Raw genomic sequence first — 22,177 nt, 5'->3', positions numbered from 1 at the left:
AGCCACGTCGTCGACGCGTGTTACTTCGCACTACTTCATGAACTAGTTTGTAACTCGGTACCCCTCCTGCAGCTCGTTCTGTCGATACGTGCCAGCTACCACGCTTACCACCGTCATGTAAATTACATTTCTTTGTAACATTACGTCACTAGTAGGGCTAGCACAGGTAATTACCAAACTCTGTTACGTTTATTCTGCTCCACCGATGAATGTTAGTCCGCTTCCATGTTTCTCTTGCAACTGTGCCTATGCTGCGAAGAACTAAGAGAAGCTTGGTCCGGCGACTCGCTAAATGTCTTGAGATGCAGGGACGACTGTTCGAAGAAGAGTACACGTGTATGGCTGCTTGCTGGCACTGGTAGTCCAACGCAGCTTCCCATCCACAGATAAACAGCATAAGTGAGATTAAAAACACGGCCTTTCATTTACCTCTACCACAGATAAAAATCGCAAGGGGCTGTTTTGGTGACCTCGGAGGCCACCAACGATGAGGTTTGTCTTCTGCTCGTCCTCTTCTCGCAGTCCATCGTCTTGGGACGGTGTCATCCAGATAACAACGCCACCTGCCCCCCCCCCCCCCCCTGCGGGTCCGGGGATTAGAATAGGCCCGAGGTATTCCTGCCTGTCGTAAGAGGCGACTAAAAGGAGTCCCTCCCCCTCACGGGGGTAGTTAGCGCCTGCGTCCGGAGACGGACGGTTCCACGACCTCTATTTGCGGTCATTTTGATTTTTCACTTCTCGTTTCTTCCATCCTTTGGTTGGTTCCTTTCTTTGCTCTTCTCCACCTCACTGTCTTCCTTACTCTTTCCCTTGTCTTCTTCTCCTTGCCTTCTCATTGCCTTCTTCTCCTTGCCTTCTCATTGCCTTCTTCTCCTTGCCTTCTCTGGTCTCCGCCTCGGCGTTTGAGACAGTCTGTCCTCTCTCTCCCTCTCTCTCTCTTCTTTTTCCTCTTCTTCCTTCCTCCCTGTGCGCGCCTGAAGGCCGACCCACGCGTTCGCACGCGTAGCCGGTGACGGGGTAACGCGTAATTCCCCGCCCTGGGTAGACATGTAAGGCACGCGCGTACCCCCTGGTAAAGGCCAGGCCCAGGGAGGGGTGATTGCCTGAGCTGATACCTTCTGACCATGCCGATTGGTCCCTCCGTCTGTTTCTCGGGAGGTGTGACCTGAGGTGTAAACATTCACCTAAGGCGGGAGTGCCCTCTGAGAGGGTCCCCACAAGGAAGGAGTGCGCCATCGGAGACGCTGGCAATCATGGGGGATTCCTCCGCAATGGATTTCACTCCATCTCTCTCGACTTCTGCCCAAAAACGGAAACATGACCAGCCACCAGTGACAAAAGTACTACCGCCTGCCCCACAGTTCCTCGTCGTTTCTCGATCTGAGGACGGAAAGGATTTTTCCTCTGTCAAATCATTCGTTATCCAGAAGGGCGTAGATGCCATAGCCGGATCTGTCAAATCTTGCACCAGGTTGCGTAACAGTACCTTATTACTAGAAACTGAGAGCGCCTTTCAGGCACAAAAACTGCTTCGGGCCACACTCCTGTACACGTTCCCTGTCCGGGTGGAGGCTCACCGAACTTTGAATTCGTCTCGTGGTGTGGTCTATACTAGATCCCTCGACGGATTGACTGACGAGGAGATTCAATCTTTCCTCGCTGAGCAGGCGTGACGGCTGTCCATAGGGTCATGAAAAAGGTCAACAATGACCTTGTACCGACCCGGACACTTTTCTTGACCTTCGATAGTGTTAAGCTGCCATCGCACATCAAGGCGGGCTGCAAGGTTATTTCTGTTCGCCCCTATGTCCCGACACCTACGCGCTGCTACCAGTGTCAGCGTTTCAATCACACTCGTTAGTCTTGTTCCAATGCGCCTAAATGTGTCACTTGTGGCAGGGATGCCCATGAGGGTGACTGTCCACCTCCGTCTCCTCGTTGTGTGAACTGTCAGGGAGACCATGCAGCGTCCTCCCGCGACTGTCCCGTCTATAAGGAAGAACGCTGTATCCAAGAAATTCGGGTCAAAGAGAAAGTGTCCACCTCGGCTGCTCGCAAGCTATTGGCTAGTAGGAAGCCCACGCTGCTCCCAGCGGGGAAATACAGTACTGTCCTCGCCTCTCCTCGGACTACCAGGGAGGTGGCAACCCAGACATGCGATCTGACCTTCAGCACCACGGTCGTCCGTTCGGCCAGTGCTAAGATCGCGCGGTCGACGTCTCCTCTTCCTCCCATCACCCCACAGACACCAGCCCCTTCATCGTCTTCTGCTAAGACGAAGACCCAGAAGTCAGATGCACGGGCCTTCAAGAAGGAACCGTCCCGTGCAGACTTCCTACGTACCTCGACCTCCCAGCCTTCGACCGGTACTTCCACCAAACGACCTTCCAAGAAGGCTCATAGGAAGCACAGTTCTCCTTCTCCGCCACGGCGCATTTCTTCTCCTGCGCCACCCAGCGGTTGCCGCCCCAGGCCAGCATCCGTTTCGCCTGGCCGCACCGCTGGTAGCCGAACATCTGGCCGTTCACCGGCGGAGGAAGCTCCCCCTCCCGGCCATCTTCCCAAGATGGCCGATGAACCTATAGACCCAATGGACGATGACTGTCCGCCTACTGATAGCGGCGGCAGTGCTCGCTCGAAGCCAGGCCCTCAGCGGCCTTCGAGGTGACCCCTTCTTTCATCTTCCTTTTCTTCTTACGATGGCACTTATTCACTGGAATATTCGCAGCATTCGCTCCAACCGAGAGGACTTGAAGTTGCTGCTCCGCTTGCACCATCCGCTCGTCGTAGCCCTCCAGGAAACGAAGCTATGCCCATGCGATCAAATTGCCTTGGCACACTACACCTCTGTGCGTTTTGACCTACCCCCTGTGGTAGGTATCCCGGCTCATGGAGGGGTTATGTTGCTGGTCCGGGATGATATTTACTACGATCCCATCACGTTGCACACCGGCCTGCAGGCAGTTGCCATCCGCATTACTCTCCCCACTTTTACATTTTCCATTTGTACCGTTTACACTCCATCGTCGTCTGCCGTTACCAGGGCAGACATGATGCAACTTATTGCTCAGCTACCTGCACCATTTTTGTTAACTGGAGACTTCAATGCCCATCATCCCCTTTGGGGCTCTCCAGCATCCTGCCCGAGGGGCTCCCTGTTAGCAGACCTTTTCAACCAGCTCAATCTTGTCTGCCTCAATACTGGCGCCCCTAATTTTCTTTCGGACACATCTCACATCTATTCCCATTTAGACCTCTCTATATGTACTCCCCAACTTGCACGCCGGTTTGAGTGGTATGCACTTTCTGATACATATTCGAGCGACCACTTCCCGTGTGTTATCAATCTCCTGCAGCATACCCCCTCTCCGTGCTCCTCTAGTTGGACCATCTCCAAGGCAGACTGGGGACTCTTCTCTTCCAGGGCGACCTTTCAGGATCAAATCTTCACAAGCTGCGATCGTCAGGTCGCACACCTCACGGAAGTCATTCTCGTTGCTGCTGAATATTCCATCCCTCACCCTACTTCTTCTCCACGTCGCGTACCGGTCCCATGGTGGACCGCAGCATGTAGAGACGCTTTACGTGCTCGTCGACGTGCTTTACGCACCTTTAAACGCCACCCTACAGTGGCGAATTGTATCCATTATAAACGATTACGTGCACAGTGTCGTCGTATTATTAAAGAAAGCAAGAAAGCCAGCTGGGCTGCTTTCACAAGCACCTTCAACAGTTTTACTCCTTCTGTTGTCTGGGGTAGCCTGCGCCGGCTATCAGGCACTAAGGTCCACTCACCAGTTTCTGGCTTGACGGTCGCGAATGACGTCCTTGTGCCCCCTGAGGATGTCTCCAATGCCTTCGGCCGCTTTTTCGCAGAGGTTTCGAGCTCCGCTCATTACCACCCTGCCTTCCTCCCCCGCAAACAGGCAGAGGAGGCTAGGCCACCTAACTTCCGCTCCTCGAATCGTGAAAGTTATAATGCCCCATTCACCATGCGGGAACTCGAAAACGCACTTGCCCGGTCACGGTCCTCCGCTCCAGGGCCTGATTCTATTCATATTCAGATGCTGAAGAACCTTTCTCCTGCGGGTAAAGGTTTTCTTCTTCTTACTTACAATCGCATCTGGATTGAGGGACATGTTCCCGCATGCTGGCGCGAGTCTATTGTTGTCCCGATTCCTAAGCCGGGGAAGGACAAGCACTTGCCTTCCAGTTATCGACCCATCTCGCTTACCAGCTGTGTCTGTAAAGTGATGGAGCGAATGGTTAACTCTCGATTGGTTTGGCTGCTCGAGTCTCGACGCCTACTTACCAATGTACAATGTGGATTTCGTAGGCGCCGCTCTGCTGTTGACCATCTGGTTACCTTGTCGACCTTCATTATGAATAACTTCTTGCGGAAGCGCCCGACCGCGGCTGTGTTCTTTGATTTGCAGAAGGCTTACGACACCTGTTGGAGGGCGGGCATTCTCCGCACCATGCATACATGGGGCCTTCACGGTCGCCTCACTCTTTTTATTCGTTCTTTTTTTAATGGATCGACAGTTCCGGGTACGTGTGGGTTCTGTCCTGTCAGACACCTTTCGCCAGGAGAATGGGGTGCCACAGGGCTCAGTTTTGAGCGTCGCTCTCTTCGCCATAGCGATCAATCCAATAATGGATTGCCTCCCAGCTGATGTATCAGGCTCCCTTTTCGTGGACGATTTTACCATCTATTGCAGCGCGCAGCGTACATGTTTCCTGGAGCGCTGTCTTCAGCGTTCTCTTGACCGTCTTTACTCCTGGAGTGTCGCCAATGGCTTCCGTTTTTCTGCCGAGAAGACGGTCTGTATTAACTTCTGGCGCTACAAAGAGTTTCTCCCACCGTCTTTACGACTCGGTCCCGTTGCTCTCACAATCGTGGAGACAACAAAATTTTTAGGTCTTACATTTGACAGGAAACTTAGCTGGTCTCCACATGTGTCATATTTGGCTGCCCGTTGTACCCGTTCTCTAAATGTCCTCCGTGTTCTCAGTGGTATGTCGTGGGGAGCGGATCGAACCGTCCTACTTCGCCTATATCAGTCGATCGTCCGCTCCATGCTGGATTATGGGAGCTTCGTATACTCCTCTGCACGGCCATCCATCTTACGCCGCCTCAACTCCATACAACATCGAGGTTTACGACTTGCGATCGGAGCGTTTTATACTAGTCCCGTCGAGAGTCTTCATGCTGACGCTGGTGAGTTGCCACTCACCTACCGGTGCGATATACTGCTTTGTCGGTATGCCTGTCGGCTACTGGCAATGCCCGACCACCCGTCTTATCGTTCCTTTTTTGATGACTCTCTCGACCGTCAATACGGGTTGTATGTCTCTGCCCTGTTAGCCCCTGGAGTTCGCTTTCGTCGCCTCCTTCAACACCTTAATTTTTCACTCCCTGCAACCTTTCGAGTGGGCGAGAGCCACACGCCACCTTGGCTCCAGGCTCAGGTTCGCGTCCACCTTGACCTCAGCTCGCTCCCGAAGGAGGTTACCCCCGGTTCAGTCTACCACTCCCGTTTTGTCGAACTTCGTTCGAAGTTCATTAATATGACCTTCATTTATACAGATGGCTCTAAGACCAATGACGGGGTCGGGTGTTCTTTTACTGTCGGGGCACAAAGTTTCAAATACTGGCTCCATGGCCATTGTTCGGTCTTCACAGCTGAGCTCTTTGCCCTCTACCAGGCTGTTCTTTACATCTGCCGCCACCGACATTCTGCATATGTCATCTGATCCGATTCCCTGAGCGCTATCCAGAGCCTCAGTGATCCGTACCCGGTTCACCCTTTCGTGCACCGGATCCAACGCTCTCTTCAGCAGCTGGTGGACGTCGGTTCTCCGGTTAGCTTTATGTGGGTTCCTGGCCATGTCGGTATCCCTGGGAACGAAGCTGCAGATGCCGCGGCCAAGGCTGCGGTCCTCCAGTCTCGGACAGCTTCTTGTTGTGTCCCTTCGTCAGATTGTAGCAGGGTCATTTGTCCGCGCATTTTATCGCTGTGGCATGCCGATTGGGCTGCACTTACAGACAACAAGCTTCGGGCCTTGAAACCTCTTCCCGTGGCTTGGACGTCCTCCTCACGCCATTCTCGGCGGGAGAAGGTAGTTTTTGCCCGGTTACGAATTGGACACTGCCGGTTCAGCCATCGCCATCTGCTGACGGCTGCGCCGGCGCCGTTCTGCGCATGTGGGCAATTGCTGTCGGTCCGCCACATTTTAACGTCCTGTCCGGATTTTAACACACTGCGTCTTGATCTTGGCCTGCCATGTACTCTAGAAGCCATTTTAGCGGATGACCCACGAGCAGCTGCTCGCGTTCTTCATTTTATCAATTTGACGACCCTCTCTAAGGACATTTGATTATGCTGTTTTCTTTTTTTAATCCTATGCCTGTCAGTCTGTCTTTTATCGTGTTTTCCGTTTCGTTGCTATTTTAAACTTGTGACTCGCGGTGCATTCCTAACGTAGTCTAGGCGCTAATGACCGTTGAAGTTGTGCACCCTAAAACCACAAAAAAAAAAAAAAAACCGCCACCTGAGATGAAGTTGAAGTAATGTGAATCACTTTGAAGTTGGGAAATAGCCGGTTTTGTGTAATCTCTAGATGCGAGAGGCCTGCGACAGTGTTCTCAATAAATAAGAAGAAGGGTCCATAAACTTCGTTTTGATAACTGGCACAAAAGGCGTCAAACTTTGGTAAGTCTCCTTCGTGTTGAATAATTACCATCGGATTTTCCTTGTCTAAAATCTAGCTTTCTAGCGATTAGCTGTAAAAGAAAGACGAGACGTCGATTCGTCCGAAAAAATTAATCGTTCAAAAAAAAAAAACTGCCCTCTTCCATGCCCTTTTGACTTGCAGTACAAATTATATGCTTTCCGGAGTGGCCGTCAGAATCAGTGCTTGCGACAACTGCAGTTTGTAGGACTTCTGATACGGGTGATGTTTCGGAACTTGCCATACTTTTAGTTGAGAGAGTTTTTGGTTTCTCGTGCCGCGGATATCCTAAGGCTGATTTCACACACACACACACACACACACACACACACACACACACACACACACGCTCGACATTGTCATCCGCTTTGTGTGGTCGACCCACGCTTTTCCGTTACTGTTTCCTAACATCGTCTACGAATTTTCGATTCCACTCACAAATTTTCTTATGAAGAGGCAACGATTCGTGCAATTGTCAGCGGGATATAGACTGCACATAAACAATAGACTCTAATTTTGCTAACTGCAGCACAAAAAAGATCGTTTCTGTGGTGTCGCTATTTTCCTACAAACAAGCAACAGCGCCACCGTGGCTTTGAATCGAACTTCTACGCCGACTATTCAAAACATCCAACTTTTCTATATCTACGAGCGATGGAGCTGTATTGGTGTTTCTTATAACTTGCGAGAGAAAAACCTTAGAAATCTGCTCCTTCCTTTTGAACAACGCTGCAGCTGAATTTGTTTCTACAGTTGCATGCCTTCGTGTGACACAACTGTCAACAAATAGGTGGAAACACGAGGTACGTACAACAGTTTTGTTGGCTGCAAACGTTTTGTTAAAGATTAAGTTTCAAACAGATTATTCAGAGAGTACATTTGGCCGCTATAGGCAAATGCGTGGTACATGTTGACATGTGTCCGTATGTTCGTATCAGAGGTCTTACTCTCTGAAAAAAAAACTGCAAATAATGAGACTACGGAAAATGCGACGTCGTTCTTTGCCAACGCTGTGTAAAGTACTCGGCAGAGAGTTCTGTAGAAGCAGGGAAGGAATACCTGTCTGTTAGGCACTTAAACACGTTCATGAACGTGCAAGCAAAATAGCAACCTATCGGCACGACGTAAGTGTTCTACATGGGAGGTTTACGTATCGCATCGTTAAATACAATTCATGAACGGGTGCGATACATGCAAAGCACTTCTTACCAGTGCTAATGAGACCTCACTGCAAGCGAGATAAACAGTGGAGTTACCTCATGTTACCTCAATCTGTGGAGAAGCCTTAAAGCAGTTATCTGATTTAATATTTCAGACTGACGTTGAAGGTCGATTGTCGCAGGCACTTATTTCTGATGTCTGTGAAGGCCCGCTCCTAAGTAGCGTAAATGACTGACAGGTTGAAACCTTCCCGTCTCCTCTATCTTTTGTTACGCAACCTTCCCCCTCTACAATAACGTATGAAACCTTCCCTTAGGATTTCTACCCCTTGCTTAATAATAACAAATGAAATCTTCCTTTTGAAATTAATTCTCTTTCTCAATCTTCGCATACAAATTTAAATGCTGCTTATTAAGTTATTTTCTGATTATTTCGACGAAACATGGAACGTGTCGTCGTCGTGGCCCTCAGTCGTTACCTGCAATAATCCAGGCCTGCCGGTGTGACCGAGCGGTTCTAGGCGCTTCAGTCTGGAACCGCGTGACCGCTACGGTCGCAGGTTCGAATCCTGCCTCGTGCATGGATGTGTGTGATGTCCTTAGGTTAGTTAGGTTTAAGTAGTTCTAAGTTCTAGGGGACTGATGACCTCCGATGTTAAGTCACATAGTGCTCAGAGCCATTTTTTTTTTTTTTTTGCAATAACCCAAAACTGTTCCTTACCTTTTTTACTGTTACTGGATCTCCATCATCGAACATCGAACTGCTACATCGAACTGCGACATGAATATACTTACTCTGTTTTACTATACTCTATTAGCTGCTGGTGGGCTGTCATAATAAGTGGCTGTATTTATTACCAAAGCTGACGTTATTCTTCAATAGCAAAGCTGACGTTATTCTTTAATTTGAATGCAGTTACGTAATTCATAGTTACACTTTTTCTTGACAACAATAAAATTTTGCGAAGTTTTACGTTGACGGATTTTGAGATGGATTATAATCAGTAATGCAATATTTGATTTTACAAACGTTCAAATGGGACTTACTTTTTACAATAATCTTACAACTATCAATGCGCAAACATACCTTCAGTAGTCTTGAGTTTCTCAAAAAATTAATTCAATAATATTAGTTCCTCTTATGATAATAGTTGGCTGATGTCTCTGTACATCCGTTTATGATGTCTTGTAAATCATAGCTGGTGACTGGCAGGTACACCGCTCCTCTCAACCTCTCGCTTCACACCTGCTACCGACTCGCTTCACATCTCGCTTACCACTGACTTCCTACGAACGCTAAAGTGCGGTCTCTACTGCCAACAATGCTTTCTGGTGCAGACAATCCCTGCTACCATTACAAAATGTATCAATGCGCGGTCTTTCCCGCTCTTTCTTAAAATGTATCCATACGCCGTCTCTCCCGCCCTTTTTAAAATTGTATTAATGTGCAGTCTCTCCTGCCAACAATACTTTGGTGCAGACATTCCCTGCTACCACAATTATTTCCAACATGACAAGTATTAATTATTCCTACTTCATCCTATTAATAAAATATAAACATCTTTCATAATTTGTGGTTTGACAATAGAGAATAGAAATATACACGTCTTACAAGGTATTCAACAACTCCTGGAAATGCCGGTTGAAGCTGCTCACCTGCCTGCGTCGTGTAGTTGTGGTAGTTATTAATTGAAAGAGGTCACATTTTGGGAAATATTTTCATAAACAGCTACTCTAAAATAAGAGCCGGCCGGAGTGGCCGTGCGGTTCTAGGCGCTACAGTCTGGAACCGCGTGACCGCTACGGTCGCAGGTTCGAATCCTGCCTCGTGCATGGATGTGTGTGATGTCCTTAGGTTAGTTAGGTTTAAGTAGTTCTAAATTCTAGGGGACTGATGACTTCAGAAGTTAAGTCCCATAGTGCTCAGAGCCATTTTGAAAATAAGAAACTGCCGTTTTGTAAACAGCAGTAGAGGGAAATTACTTACGTATCTGCAGATGTCTCTGTAATGGTGTGCCTTTTCCTTACTAATTTTCGCTCCTGGACTTGGTTTTCTGTATCGTGTGCCACATAAGCTGTATTTCTTTTACATTAGATCATACTAAAAAGGCTGCACGTTTAATTTCGGAAACTAAGCAGTAATTGTCTTGCGAACAGTATTTATGGTGTTCCATTAAGTTTCGGGTGTGCAGCCGCAAGAAATCTCCTTCTAATATTTCGGCTGTATACCGTTCAGCCATCTTCAGAGTGAGCCGCAAGACTGCCGCTCCAGTACTCGCTTCGTCCCTTTGTACTCGTGTACCGCGCGACTGCGCATGCGGCCACAGATGCAAATGCGCCAGAGACGTTGGTCGGCGGCAGAGACGTGCATAATGCGCGAGTTGTATCTATGACTCCGCAGTTGATCTTTGTTAGCATATCGATATATCACTGTGAGCTGCACTGTGACGACGTCTTTGTGAGTTTATTACAGCAAGTGCCGGATTCTATGATTTATCAAGATTGAAACTACTATCTCTATTAATTAAATTCGTCGTCAAGCGAATTTCAATTGCCTCCTTCACTATCGAGTCCGAAAAGGATGATATAGTTGCCAAAATTTCGACGTTGTCATACAACATACTGTGACCATTATCAATACAGTGCTCTGCCACTGCCGACTTGTTAGGTCGTAAAAGTCGTGTGTACCTCCGGTGTTCTGCACATCTTTCTTGGACAGTACTAGTTATTTGTTCGATGTAAGAAAGGCCACATTCACATGGAATTCTGTAAACTCCAGATTTTCGGAGCAGCAAATCATCTTTGACGGAGCCCACGAGTGCAGCTGTCTTGGGTGGAGCACGAAAAATCACTTTTACTTTGTGTCTGCCGAGAATGCGTCCTATTTTTGATGAGAGGCCACCCACATATGGCAGGAAGGCCATCGATTTAAAGATTTCTTCGTCTTCTTCTGCTTTCTTTGTGGCCTCTTTCGGTTTCATTTTCAGTGCCCTCTGTATTTGTTGTGGAGAGTACCCATTGTCTTCAAACACTCTTTGTAAGTGGGAAAGTTCATCTTGCGGACTGCTTTCGTCAGAAATAATATGCGTTCTGTGGGTCAAAGTTCGGAGAACACTCATTGTCTGGGCAGGATGGTGGCAGCTATTTGCATGTAAATACAGATCGGTGTGCGTCGGCTTCCTATACACTTCATGTCCCAAAGTGCCAAGAGGAGTGGATTGAAATAAAAAAAATTGTAGTTCTCCAGTTGTAAGGCGCTGCAGTCATCGACTGTGAGGCTGGTCCCGGCGGAGGTTCGAGTCGTCCTTCGTGCATGGGTGTGTGTGTGTGTTTCTTGGGTGTGTTTCTCCTTAGGATAATTTAGGTTAAGTAGTGTGTAAGCTTAGGGACTGATGACCTTAGCAGTTAAGCCCCATAAGATTTCACACACATTTGAACATTTTTGAACATTTCACCAGTTCTTCCGCGGACGATGTGCGCTATATGTTACCACGTTGCGGTGTTTTAGTGACCTGTCGTTAGAGGACCAAGTAGAAGAGAATAAACTCTCGCATACTTGGGTGTCTTCTTTTTCAGTATGAAGGTGAAGTAGTGCTGAAAAAGTTACTGATACAATCATCAGGTGCTAAGTGAAACATTTCCTTTGACAGGTTTACAGCTATATATTTCTCATTTTAAACTATTACCTGGACCAGCGTCTTGTTTTCTTGCCAGAGGCAATATTAAATTGCTTTATCTGCATCCGTAGTCATTCCCACTAGTGCCAAAATACAGCATACACGAAAAGTGTCTGCTTGAAAAATAAGGTTAAATTGACAAGACGTCCTAGTATGTTACAAGTTTGTTTGGCACCTACACGGCTAGACGACAGGGATTTAATAAGTTTTGAAAAGTTTTCTTGTCCATTCGAAGAAAATCCGTGGCTAGATAACGGCAATGTTGTCAAACACGTTTTATCGTTTACGGCCGCCTGTATAGGTGCATCTGTAATAATTTAAAACTTTATTGCCCATATAACATTTCTGTTTATCGTATTTAATTTTACCGGGTATTCTGTTTGCGAAAAAAAGTATTTTCGAGTACAACTGCAATGTGTCCAAGTCAAAGTAATTGTTTAACCAATGGAATTGTGAAGTGGCGTGGCAGGGTAGAACTGAACTTTGCCAAGTTATGTGTAGATACGATTAAATCACAACAGCCACTATCTATAATAGTATCATAACTAACGCTTTCGTAAAAATAATTCAATCTGTTGCTACTTAATGAACAGTTTGTGTAGAAATTTTTAAATAAGGAACTCATTCTAGCTACACATTTCTGTTTAACTAAGTTTTCTAATGTGGGCAAGTGTGTGCTATTGATACTAAAGTAGGAATCTACTGCTTCTTACATCATCTTGATGTTCGTAGAAACAGAAAAGTTACAGGATACACAACAACTAAGTGGTGGAAGCATAATGGAAATAATCGTCCTGTTCGTACTGGCAACTGATTTTAAATTCAGCAGATTTACAATCGAGTTATAACGAATGGTGGCTGACATAGTCCTGAAAATAAAGCAAGTAACTAAAGCATTACACTGGCAATCAATGAGAATATCAGTTAAAGTGCTTCAGAAACGGCAGTGTAATTCTGTGGAATTACGACAGCCATGAAACCGGAACTGTAGTTTCTCATGGCACACTTAATTTAAAACTTGTTTCTCAAATACATTAGTTTCAACCTGATTTCTTGAAGTTACTGTATTGAAATTTAATTTGTCGTATTACATCGCGATGGCGTTTTGCGTAGCTGCTGCCCAGTTATAGTTTCACGTTAACTGCACACTATTATTGTTTGCAATGTTGAACGGTCAGTGAGTTTGACCTGTGCAATTAATAGCAGGCAGCAAATATTTCGCTAGTGTTGCGATTACATTGGGTCAGGTCAGACGTACCGGGCGAGGTGGCGCAGTGGCTAGCACTCTGGACTCACGTTCGGGAGGACAACGGTTCACATCCCTGTCCGGCCATCCAGATCTGGGTTTGCTTCTGGCGAATGCCGAGATGGTTCCTTTAGAAAAGCCCGCCCGATTTCGTTCCCCTTCCTTCGCTAATCCGAGCTTGTACTGATGTACTCCGTCTCTAATGACCTCGACGTCGACGGGACGTTAAAAACTAATCTCATCCTCTTCCTCTTCCTCCTCCTCCTCCTCCTCCTCCTCCTCCTCCTCCTCCTCAGACCTACCTGAAAGGACAACTACTGCCTCTAGTGATGTCACAAGCAGATTGTTTCTTATAATGTTAATAGTCTCTCTGAGAGGGATGTTTGTGTACTGGTTTACAATGTCTAGTGATGCTAACATTATAAGAAACAACCTGCTTAAATATGAGAAAATTAATATTACAGAGATCTGTGAACTCATAGAATTACTTTCACTTATTCTAGAGCATAATTACTTTAGCTTCAACAACAAACTGTACCAACAACATGATGGTTTGGCGATGGGAAGTAGCTTAGCTGGGATATTGGCTGACATTTACATCAACCATATAGAACAAAAATTCTTCTCAACCAACCAGCACATCTCAAACAAAATAATCTACTACAGAAGATACGTTGACGATACAATCTTGCTTTTTGATGGTACAAGATACATTAGCAGCAGATCTAAGCAAAATGCACAAAAATATTAAATTCACAGTTGAACATGAAACTAATAAAAGCATTAACTTTCTTGACCTGAAAATTTGCAATAGTAACAATAAACATCAATTTAGTATTTACAGAAAACCTACCACCACAGATGTCAGTATTGACAATTAATCTTGCCACCCCCGCCAACAAAAAGTGGCATGTTTCAGAACGATGCTACACCGAATTAAAAAAGTACCTATGAGTGACACAGACCAACAAAATGATATCAATATAATTAAAACTGTTGCTCATAATAATGGATATAGACCCATAATAATAGAAAAACTCCACAACAAAACGCACACAAAAAAACCACAGATCCCCTTCACAGCAGTCACTTCAAGCCAAATCAGTGTGCCACAGAAGACAAACCTAAATATGCTGCTCTCCCACACATAGGCCCACTATCATGCCAACTAGCAAACTTATTTAAAAAGAAAAAATCACAATCAGCTTTTCCACAAATAACAAATTACAAAAAAAGTAATCCATGATGTAAATACCTCCAAGAGCCCCTACCGTAAATCAGGATTATACAAACACAAATGCGATACATGGCCAAAATTCCACATTGGACAGAAGTTTTGAAATTAGATACAAAGAACACATTGATGCTTTTAAGACTTGGTAACTTGAACAAATCTCCATTTGCGGCCCATATTGCTGAAGAAAACCATTCAATGGGAAACATTGAGAACAACTTAAAAATTTTACATCTAGCAGAAAAAGGAGCCACTATGTATATATTAGAAGAAATAGAAATACACACACACACACACACACACACACACACACACACACACACACACAAACAGCACCACAGACTATATCCTTAATGAACTGAGTTAACTAACAACCCTTTCCTGAAAAATTCCAATAATTATTTTCCAACCTCCAAAGCAAATAATATTAGTATCCCTATCTGCAGATCAAGTAGTAAATTTATATGTTACTATAATTCTTATGATGCTAAATGTAATTAAATAATGTACTATTTTACCTATACAGTACTAAAAAAACCAACTTTATAATAATGTAACAGTATCAACTCAAAAAATCAATGTCTCTGTACTAGTGTAAAAGGCATTTCAGTTGCGTAAGTGAATATATGATTCTTTCCAAACATAGGACATCTTCAAATGTTACCATATATCATAGCATATTTGATACTCATATGTTTGTAAGCTCTTTGTATGTATCAAAACATGTGGTGCGTGGTAGAAATCTTCTCAGTGACAAATCTAAAGTGTTCAGTGAGAAAAATTTACGTGTGCAACAATAAGAATGCAGTGGGAATGTATTCACATCTGTTGGACGAATGTTATGAAAACACACTCCAAACCGACATTTCACGTTAAGTCACATGCAACGAAAATCTGTAACGCAACCATCTGTGTATGGCGTGCTTATAATTATGTATTATTTATATTTTAGGACAATTAATCTGTAAAAAACACACCGCACGTCATAAGGAAAGCGTGTAAACCGTCTGATGATGAATCACAATAAAGGAACTGAAAGTAAATATGTGGCTGGTTGCTGTCCCAACACCATCAAAGCAAAAATCGTCTACAACTTTTAGTGTATAATTTCTTACTCCAGTTACCTAGTTACGTGATTTGAATTCGACTATATACAGCGTTACTGTTGTTTACATTTTTCTTGGCTTTCATATACTAGCCTCTTTCAAAAAAAATTGTTCAGTTCAAGCAATTTTCCACGTCCCTCACCGTTTTCGACGATGTTACAGCGCCATCGGCAACCTATAATTCGTTACTTCTTCATCTCGAATCTTAATTCCTTTTCCAAATTTATCCTTGCTTTCCCTTACTGCTTGCTCTACGTCCAGGTTTTCGCGGAGGTTTCAAGCTCCGCCCATTACCATCCTGCCTTCCTTCCCAGGAAAGAGGCAGACGAGGCTCGGCGACCTTCCTTCCACTCGCTGAATCTGGAAACTTACAATGCCCCCTTTACTATGCGGGAACTCGAACGTGCGCTTGCACTGTCCCGGTCCTCTGCTCCGGGGCCAGATGCCATTCACGTTCAGATGCTGGCACACCTTTCTCCGGCGGGCAAAAGCTTCCTTCTTCGTACCTACAATCGCGTCTGGACCGAAGGTCAGGTCCCCATGCGTTGGCGTGACGCCGTTGTTGTTCCTATACCCAAACCCGGGAAGGATAGACACCTTCCTTCTAGTTACCGCCCCATTTCTCTTACAAGCTGTGTCTGTAAGGTGATGGAGCGCATGGTTAATGCTCGGTTAGTTTGGATTCTTGAATCTCGACGACTACTTACTAATGTCCAATGCGGCTTTCGTCGCCGCCGCTCCGCTGTTGACCACCTTGTGACCTTGTCGACATTCATCATGAACAACTTTTTGCGAAGGCGCCAAACGGTAGCCGTGTTCTTCGACTTGGAGAAGGCTTATGATACCTGTTGGAGAAGAGGTATCCTCCGCACTATGCACAAGTGGGGCCTACGCGGTCGTCTGCCCCTTTTTATTGATTCCTTTTTAACGGATCGAAAGTTTAGGGTACGTGTGGGTTCCGTATTGTCCGACGTCTTCCTCCAGGAGAACGGAGTGCCTCAGGGCTCCGTCTTGAGCGTAGCCCTTTTTGCCATCGCGATCAATCCAATTATGGATTGCATTCCACCTAATGTCTCAGGCTCTCTCTTTGTCGATGACTTCGCGATCTACTGCAGTGCCCAGAGAAGATGCCTCCTGGAGCGCTGCCTCCAGCGTTGTCTAGACAGCCTCTACTCATGGAGCGTGGCAAATGGCTTCCGGTTCTCTGAAGAGAAGACGGTTTGTATCAACTTTTGGCGATATAAAGCGTTCCTTCCGCCATCCTTACATCTCGGTCCCGTTGTTCTCCCATTCGTGGACACAACTAAGTTTCTAGGGCTCACGTTGGACCGGAAACTGTGTTGGTCTCCACATGTCTCTTATTTGGCGGCCCGTTGTACACGTTCCCTTAATGTCCTCAGAGTTCTTAGCGGTTCATCCTGGGGAGCGGATCGCACTGTCCTGCTTCGCTTGTATCGGTCCATAGTCCGATCGAAGCTGGATTATGGGAGCTTCGTCTACTCGTCCGCTCGGCCATCCCTCTTACGCCGGCTCAACTCCATCCACCATCGGGGGATACGTCTTGCGACCGGAGCCTTCTACACTAGTCCTGTCGAGAGTCTTTATGCTGAAGCTGCCGAGTTACCATTGACCTACCGGCGCGACATACTGCTGTGTCGGTATGCCTGCCGGCTGTTGTCTATGCCCGAACACCCCTCTTACAAGTCCTTCTTCGCCGATTCTCTCGACCGTCAGTACGGGTTGTATGTGTCTGCCCTGCTGCCCCCCCCCGGAGTCCGCTTCCGTCGCCTGCTTCGACAATTGGATTTTGCCCTCCCTACCACCTTCAGAGAGGGTGAGAGCCCGACACCACCTTGGCTCCAGGCTCCGGTTCGTATTTATCTCGACCTCAGCTCACTCCCGAAGGAGGGTACTCCGGCTGCAGTGTATTGCTCACGGTTTGTCGAACTTCGTGCTCGACTTGCTGGTCACACCTTTATTTACACCGATGGCTCCAAAACTGACGATGGTGTCGGCTGTGCCTTTGTCGTCGGGACCGCCACCTTTAAATACCGGCTCCTTGACCAATGTTCCAGCTTTACGGCCGAGCTTTTTGCTCTCCATCAGGCCATTCAGTATGCCCGCCGCCACCGCCATTCATCGTATGTACTCTGCACTGACTCACTCAGTGCTCTTCAGAGCCTTGGGGCTCCCTATCCGGTCCATCCCTTGATTCAACGAATACAGCAGTCCCTCCATTCTTTCGCTGATAATGGCGGTTCTGTCAGCTTTCTGTGGGTCCCCGGACATGTAGGAGTGCCTGGGAATGAGGCTGCGGATGCTGCAGCCAAGGCTGCAGTCCTCCAGCCTCGGCCAGCCTCCCATTGTGTCCCGTCATTTGACGTTTGTGGGGATGTATGTAAGAGGCTTGTGTCCTTGTGGTGGGATGCTTGGTCATCCCTCCAAGGAAACAAGCTCCAGGCAGTAAAACCGCTCCCAACTGCTTGGACAACTTACTCCCGACCATCTCGGCGCGAGGAGGTCCTTCTGACCAGGTTGCGGATTGGGCATTGCCGGTTTAGCCACCGCTACCTGCTCTCTGGTGACCCAGCCCCGCAGTGCCCTTGTGGTCAGGCATTAACGGTGCGCCATGTTTTATTGTCGTTTCCCCGTTTTAGTCAATTTCGTGTTGTCCTGTCCCTGCCATATACCTTACCGGATGTTTTAGCTGATGACGCTCGAGCAGCTGCTCGTCTTCTGCGTTTTATAACTTTAACTGGCTTGACCAAAGACATTTAACCTTTTTACTTATTTAATCTGCATCTTTGTCGGGTCCTTTTGATGTCCCCCCATCCCCTTGAGTTTTAGCAGGTTCCTTGTGCTCTAACACCAGTGACTGGGCGCTAATGACCTCAGCAGTTGAGCGCCCTTAAACCCTACCAAAAAAAAAAAAAATCTACGTCCAGGTTGAATAACACGGGGCATACGCGGCAGCAACTGGCCAATTCCCATCTGTTACTGTCTTACTTAGAACTACAGTCTGGTTTCTATAACCTTCCGCGCCCTGTATTTTATCTCTCATAACTTCAGAATATCCTCACGATACCAGGTACCGCTCTGTATGTGGAAAACTGTCAGCAGCAGTCTGCAAAGAACGTGGTATCTTCTGCTCTGCTCTGCTTCCAAATACAAATTCATGTGAGACAGAAGTGTAGTTACTTACGTGAATATTTCACTTCCCCGTCATATCTGGGAATACTTCTACTGGAACCAAGAGCCACAGATTTTGACTCTATGTAGCCACAGAGCCAGCAAGGACGAAAAATTACGTAAGTATATAGCCTTCGCCTAGCACCGTATGTCTTACTTCGCGTAGTCAACTTTGTAATATCCTTACAAATAAAAGAAAAAAAATCTGCTTTCTTTTGTTGTAAGTGAAACAACATAAAGAAGATAATTCTTTTGTACTCTGTCACTCAATATAGGATCTAGCAGGAGTGCCTATCCTTTGCATAGTTCTGCTCACAGCTTGCTGAAGTACACTGTAATACGAAGCGACGTGGTCGGCACGCTCTCTCACTTCTACCTCAGAATCGTTTGGAAAGTTACTGCAACATGGAGTCTCGCAGTGCACTGAGAAATACCCATTCGCTTTACTTAACACACTGGCCGACATCAGTTGTTGTGAAATTCCATGTCCAATGTTCCGATCATTTTTAGTTCCACCTTTGATATTGTTAAGATTATAGTGCATAGTAATAGCATGTTAATTAGGTGCAAAAATGAGCCTGTTTGCAGCAGTCAACATTGGAGAAAGTCTTGAATGCAAACAAGAAAAAAACCTAATATATAATTAATAGGGTGTAAAGTTCTCAGTCTTTTGCAGAACATAATTATTAGTCTTCTTCGTGTGTCATTGTTTCTTCTGTTATTATTTGCAAACTATTCTCTTAAATCTCCAGTGCTAAATAATCATATCTGTTTTGATGTTGGACCCTGTACAACAAAAATTATGTGGTACTTCACATCAAGATCTTTGTATACAAAGAAAGTTTTTCAGTACCCTGCCGACGTAATTACTTTTCATACAGTTACACACACACACACACACACACACACACACACAGGTCTCCCGCCTCAAAATAGGATAGGCCCACAGTTTTGTTGTGCTTATCCTAAAATTCTTTACCTCTTTTGTCCAATTTCCATTGACCATTGCATTAATTACTTCCCAGAACTACAGAAAAAAGGATCATTACACGTTTTGAATGATAGCTTCCCATTCTTCTTGCTTTCGAAAAACTTTGCAGGAAATTATCCTGGACAAGGGTGGACAGAGTTATATGAACCACATCAGACTTTTATCTCTGACTATAATGCACAAAACATTCTTCCAGATTCACAAATTGTGCATTCTGCTTATCTCTTGTTCTTTCATAAAATCTCTGAATAGGCAGTGAATCGGGATACCTTGTCTGACAATAATATTTTTGTCAGTGAAATTCTTCACACATCAAAAAAAGTTTTTGTCACCCCGGTTCCCAGAACTCCTGAAAATAGACGCTGATGTGGGCATTGTGTGACATGCAAAATCCCTTTGACTGTTCAGAGATGTCACTAAACCCGTCCAAAGATGTAAACAACCATGCAAGAGCAGCGCTTATTAGACGGAGAGGGTCCAACAACCCATCAGTTCCAGTCATTCCACCAGGAAGGAGGATGTCTGTAGTTGAACCATACCTAGACGGTCAATACCGCGGGTCGATCGCGTACGCATTGTTACTTTGTGCCAGGAAGGGCTCTGAACAAGGGAAGTGTACAGGCGTCTCGGAGTAAACGAAAGTGACGTTGTTCGGACACGGAGGAGATACAGAGAGACATGAACTGTCGATGACTTGCCTTGCTCAGGCCGCCCAAGGGCTACTACTGCAGTGGATGACCGCTACCAATGGATTATGGCTCGGAGGAACCCTGACAGCAGAGCCACCTTGCTGAATAAAAGCTTTTCGTGCAGCTACAGGACGTCGTGTTACGACTCAAACTGTGCGCAATAGGCTGCATGATGCGCAACTTCACTGCCGACGTCCATGACGGGGTCCATCTTTGCAACCACCACACCATGCAGCTCGGTACAGATGGGCCCAACAACATGCCGAATGGACCGCTCAGGATTGGCATCACGTTCTCTTCGCCGATGAGTGTCGCATATGCCTTCAACCAGACAGTCGTGAGAGACGTGTTTGGAGGCAACCCGGTCAGGCTGAACGCCTTAGACACACTGTCCAGCGAGTGCAGCAGGGTGGAGGTTCCCTGCTGTTTTGTTGTGGCATTATGTGGGGCCGACGTACGCCGCTGGTCGTCATGGAAGGTGCCGTAACGGCTGTACGATACGTGAATGCCATCCTCCGACCGATAGTGCAACCATATCGGTACCATATCGGCAGCATATTGGCGAGGCATTCGTCTTCGTGGACAACAGTTCGCACATCCATCTTATACATCTTGAATGACTTGATTCAGGATAACAACATCACACTGTGGCTAGCACGTTCTCCAGACATGAACCCTATCGAACATGCCTGGGATAGATGGGAAAGGGCTGTTTGTGGACGACGTGACCCACAAACCACTCTGAAGGATCTTCGCCGAATCGCGTTTGGGGAGTGGGACAACGTGAACCAACAGTGCCTTGATGAACTTGTGGGTAGCATGCTACGACGAATACAGGCATGCATCAATGCAAGAGTGCGCGCTACTGGGTATTAGGGGTACCGGTGTTTACAGCAATCTGGACCACCACATCTGAAGGTCTCTGTATGGTAGTACAACGTGCAACGTGTGGTTTTTATGAGCACTAAAAAGGGCGGAAATTACGAGGTTACTCCAAAAGAAATGCACACTATTTTTGTAAAAATACAGTTTTCATTCTGCATGTGTGAAAGTCTTACAGTGTCTAGATTCATCCTTACTGATTGCTTTCCTACTTAGTTCAACCTGTTCCCGTGAGTGGCGCCGTCACGGCATGTCTTCAAGATGATTGCTACACTTGACGTTCGTCAGAAACAACGTGCTGTCATAGAAATCCTGTGCTGTGAAAACGAGACAGTGGCAAACATCCACAAGAGGTTGAAAAAGGTGTATGAAGATGCTGCTGTCAATCGCAGTACAGTTAGTCGGTGGGCAGGCAGGTTACGTGATGAAAGCGGGCACGGCAATATTGAGGATTGTCCTCGCATCGGCAGGCCTCGTACTGCACACACTCCAGACAATGTGCAGAGAGTTAACGAATTGGTGACTGCTGACAGACGCATCACAGTGAACGAATTGTCACGCTACGTTGGGATAGGGGAAGGAAGTGTTTGCAGAATACTGAAAGCGTTGGCGTTAAAAAAGATTTGTGCCACAAAGAAACAAGAAAAACTGTATGCAGCGAAGTTTTGGATGGGTACGAGAATGGTGGAGATGAATTTCTTGGAAGATTTGTGACAGATGATGAAACATGGCTCCATCATTTTTCGCGAGAGACGAAGAGGAAATCAATGGAGTGGCATCATGCAAATTCACCCAAGAAAAAAAATTCGAAGCCACGCCTTCTGCTGGAAAAGTTATGCTACGGTGTTTTTCGATTCCGAAGGAATCTTGCTTGTGGACATCATGTCAAGTGGAACCACCATAAATTCTGATGCATATGTGACGACACTGAAGAAACTTGAAGATCGACTGAGTCGTGTTCGACCACATCGTCAAAAGCAGGATGTTTTGCTGTTGCACGACAATGCACGGCCACATGCCCGTCAAAAAACCATGGAAGCGATCAGAAAACTCGGATGGACAACACTGAAACACCCGCCTTACAGTCCTGACCTGGCTCCGTGTGACTATCATCTCTTTGAGATACTGAAAGACTCTCTTCGTGGAACAAGGTTTGAAGATGACTCCCTTGTGCACGCTGCGAAACAGTGGCTCCAACAGGTTGGTCCAGAATTTTACCGTGCGGGTGTACAGGCGCTGGTCCCAAGGTGGCATAATGCAGTTGAGAG

Source organism: Schistocerca americana, chromosome 8 (genome assembly GCF_021461395.2).
Source record: "Schistocerca americana isolate TAMUIC-IGC-003095 chromosome 8, iqSchAmer2.1, whole genome shotgun sequence".
Lineage (NCBI taxonomy): Eukaryota > Metazoa > Arthropoda > Insecta > Orthoptera > Acrididae > Schistocerca > Schistocerca americana.
This window is presented reverse-complemented; position numbering follows the sequence as displayed.